At 37.5% G+C, this 4,404-nt stretch overlaps 1 pseudogene; it reads left to right on the top strand.

Annotated features, from left to right (window-relative positions):
- Positions 1 to 3,162: 3,162 nt before the first annotated feature.
- On the top strand, positions 3,163 to 4,099 carry LOC114087895 (olfactory receptor 11H12-like; annotated as a pseudogene).
- The last annotated feature ends 305 nt before the right edge of the window (positions 4,100 to 4,404 follow it).

The following is a 4,404-nucleotide window of genomic DNA, read 5'->3' as shown; positions in this document are numbered from 1 at the left end:
CCCGTCAAAGATATAAACAGTAATAAATGTTGGAGAGGATGTGGAGAAAAAACACTTTTAACACTGTTGGTGGAACTGTAAATTAGTATAACCACTATGAAAATGAGTGTGGAGGTTCCTCAAAAGACTAGGAAAGGAAGCACCACGTGACCCAGCTATACTACTCTCCAGTATTTATCCTAAGGGATTAAAGTCATCATATTAGAGTGATACATGCATATCCATGTTTACAGCAACACAACGCCCAACAGCTGAACTATGGAACCAGCCTTGGAGTCATAATAAAATTTTATTCAGTTCATAAAGAAAAATGAAATTTATGTCATTTGTGAGAAAGTAAATGGAATTTGAGAATATTATATTAAGTAAAATAAGCCAAACTCAGAAGGTCAAGGGTTCTATGTTTTTCCTCATATGTGAAAGCTAAAGAGGAAAAAGGAAAACAAAGTTGGGGAGAATCTCATGAAAATCGATCGAGGAAAGATTAGTAGAATACAGGAAAGGGATTAAGGGGAGGAGGGGAGGAAAAAGGAAAATATTGAGAAATTATATTGACCAAATTATATTATTAGATTGGGTGCATGTATGAATATGTAACAACAAATCCCACCATTATGTACAATTGTAATGTACCAATAAAAAATGTGGGAAAAAAAGAACTCAGGTAAATGATCATCTAACTCCATAGGGTGCATAGAAAGCTGATGTAGATTTGAAGAAAATATTGATTTTTGTCTGTCCCACAACTGATGTCTTAACTTCTTGTTTGACTAATATCTATTTTTTTCTATATATGATGATTAAGAGTTTATAAGGAATGGAGATTGGTAGCTCTGGATATGCGGGAATCAGAATCATTCTGGATTTAGTGGACGAGCACTTTAAACTGACATTTGGGCAACATGAATGGAAAACTCTAGGTTTAGGTTTTTAAGATTAATATTTGAATATAAAGGTGTACATCTTATGTCAGAAATATTTTGTTATATAGGAGGTAACTTTTTAATTTTATTTTTGTGGTACTATGGATCAAATCCAGGGCTTCATTGTAAAAAGGTAATTTATTAAGATTAGAAGAGGAAACTCTGGAAGGAACACAACTGTTCTGACAGCCTGGAATGTGTGTGAGTGTGCTAACACATATTCATGTATGCATATCCATGTAGCTTTTATCTCAAGTGCAATAATTACAGAAAAGAAACACAGGTATGTATCATACACATTAATTGTTCCTATAGCTCTCAGGATTGAGGTCTCCCGAAATAGGGCCTCGGAGTCTAGGGATAAGTTACGGGGAATAGAGAGATTTGTGGCATGTTTTCGTCTATGAGTGAACCTTTTGAAGAAAATTTTCTGAGGGACTGATCCTTCACATTGCTGGGCTGCATTTAGGCTCTGTGGGGATGGGAGTGGTAACAGACCATGAGCAGCAATGTCTTTATCATGTCTCACTGTCCATTTTGCTTTATACGTTGAATGAAAAAGGAGCATAAATTTCCCTGATTATTCTTTACAAACAGCTTTCCTATTATATAAACCTTATTAAGACAGAGAATTAAGAAATTTTTTTGGATAAATTGTTGTTTGCTTTTTCAGGTCATCTTCCAAAGGATTATAGTCCTACCAGAGGAAAATGAGTAAAGACTATGGCAATAATTTAGATGACTAACCCTCTGGTTTACACTTCTCTTTCACACAGATCATAGCATAGTCTACCTCCAACTACTGTGTGGTGTGCAGGGGAGGAAAACTTTGTAAATAGTAGTTTATTTCAAGAAATATTAACATTTATATTCAAAACAGTGAGCTGTGCATCATCTGTTGGAATCTGAGAGGTACCCAAATGCCAGAGCAAGATGGGAGTATGTTGTCCACAGAGTGGGGCTATTGTGCAGGGAGTGACTTCCTCCTTCCTGTGGGGAATCCATTTCCTCCTTCCTGTGGGGAATCCCAGGTAGAGTGAAATCTGTGACTCATGGAAAGCCCCTTGGGGGGTATGTAATAACCACTGTTGATTTAAAAGAAGGGAGATTAGGTTTCTATCTTTGCATTTCTTCTGAGTCCAGTCCTGGTTTGTTTCTATACATTTCACCCTGTGCCAAGCTCTTTACACTTTTTTCCTGGGACTACTGTAATAGCTTTCAAATATTTTTCCTGCTAATTTCATTAACCTGTACAAAGTGGTCCTGAAAACTGCTGTTTCCTAAAGCTTTGGTAATTTTACTCTTTCAGTAGTTTACCTCTAGTTTTTTTTTTTTCTTAATCAGCAAAATAAGCTTGAACTAGTCAGAACTGGCAGTGTGTCCTATGGCCCTACCTCTGTTACCTCTATTCAACAATTCTTTTGAAGGTACTCTAACTTTTATATTTTGGATCTCTCTCTCTCTCTCTCTCTCTCTCTCTCTCTGTGTGTGTGTGTGTGTGTGTGTGTGTGTGTGTGTCTCCAGCCAAATCTTTCCCCATGTTATTATGATGTAGTAATGTTTTTCCTTCATCATTGGCTTTGGAAATTCTATCTTTGCCAAGCTCTATTTTTTTCTTCACAAAACTTTTGTTATTATTTTCAGCTGATTATAATATTGGTGTCTCAGATAACAATAAAATTGTTTTTGTTACATTCCTTTGTTATTTGTCCATGACCAGCATCAGAATAAAGGTGGAGGGATGTTAGCATCTAACCCATAATCTGTATAAGCTTTCCATGAAGTTGCCACAAATGAACAGACACTCTAAGTAAAAACAGTGTATATGCTATGCAAATAAATTTCCAAGATAAATCTCCTCAAATCTCTTCCAATCGAATTCAAATAACCAATCTCTCTGTATTTAGAAATTCTAGTCACCAAAATACTGTTCGAAGTTGCTGTGAACAGAAGGTATTTGACCTGAGCTCAATAAGATCAGATTTTGCTTGTTTTATTCATAATTCTTTCCTTATTTTCTAGAACAGTGCCTGACAATAACAATGTGTAAATACATATTTATTGAGTAACTAAGAAGGAAGGAAGACAAGAGGAAAGAACAATTCATCTTTCTAAAGAGAAGATGGTAATACCATAAAATCAAGTTGAAAAAAATAAAAATGTATCTCTTTTCCAAGAAGAAGAAAACTATGTAAATATTTCTGTGGATCCTTTCTCTGCCACCTCAACAGGTCAGACAATGAGGGCCTTAGAAACTAATAACTCTGGGTCTGTGGGTGAGTTTATCCTCCTGGGCTTCCTCTGCCGCTGGGAGATCCAGATCTTCCTCTTTATTATCTTTTCCCTCATCTACCTGCTGACTCTCACAGGGAACACATCCATCATCTGTGCTGTATGGTCCAGCCGGAAGCTCCACATACCCATGTACATCCTCCTGGCCAACTTCTCCTTCCTGGAGATCTGCTATGTCAGCTCTGATGTGCCCCAAATGTTGGCCGACCTTATCTCCCAGACCAAGAGCATATCCTATGCTGGCTGCCTGCTCCCGTTCTACTTCTTCTTCTCCATGTGCGCTGCTGAGGGCTTATTTCTGTCAGTGATGTCTTTTGATCAATTTCTTGCTGTTTGTAGACCTTTACACTATCCCACCATAATGAGCAATCACCTGTGTGTTTGGCTAGTCATCTTCTGCTGGCTGGGTGGCTTTCTCTGGTTACTAACCCCTGTGATCCTAATATCTCAGGTGCCCTTCTGTGGTCCAAACACTATTGACCACTTTCTCTGTGATCTGGCACCTTTGCTGGCATTGTCCTGTGCTCCTGTATCTGGAATTACCTTGACTTTGTGGTGTCATTAGCTCTCTCATCATCTTCCTTACCTTCCTATACATCCTTGGCACTTACTTCTGTATCCTAAGCACGGTGCTACATATGCCCTCAGATTTGGGAAGGCACAAGGCTTTCTCAACCTGTGCCTCCCACCTTTCTGTAGTGTCTCTGTTTTATGGTTCAGTCATGGTGATGTATGTTAGCCCCGGTTCTGAGTGCTATCATGGGATGCAGAAATTTGTGACTTTGTTCTATGCTTTGGCAACCCCATTCTTTAATCCCATTATCTACAATTTTCGGAACAAAGATATAAAGGAGGCACTAAAAAAATTTCTCTGTGTGTTATGATAGGGAATCTCTATGGGACTCAATAGTCAAATTTAATATAATTTTACTGCTTAGGAGGATGGAAGATCATGAGGCAAATGAGATCATGCTTTCCCCTCTTCCTCTTATTTTATTTTTATATGTTGGGAAGACAATTTTAAAGGATTCATTAGACCTATGATACAAATCTTAGGAAATTATTGCTATTATGTTCCTAATATGTCTGTGCCTTATAGAGACTTCTTTATTTTTGCAACTCAACTTAATATGACTTTGATATATACTACTCTATGACTGACATTCTTTTTACCCTTTGGGTTTTTATT

This window comes from Marmota flaviventris, chromosome 2, assembly GCF_047511675.1.
Source record: "Marmota flaviventris isolate mMarFla1 chromosome 2, mMarFla1.hap1, whole genome shotgun sequence".
NCBI classification, from domain to species: domain Eukaryota; kingdom Metazoa; phylum Chordata; class Mammalia; order Rodentia; family Sciuridae; genus Marmota; species Marmota flaviventris.
Note: the sequence above shows the minus strand (reverse complement) of the source record. Positions and strands in the feature narration are given on the sequence as shown.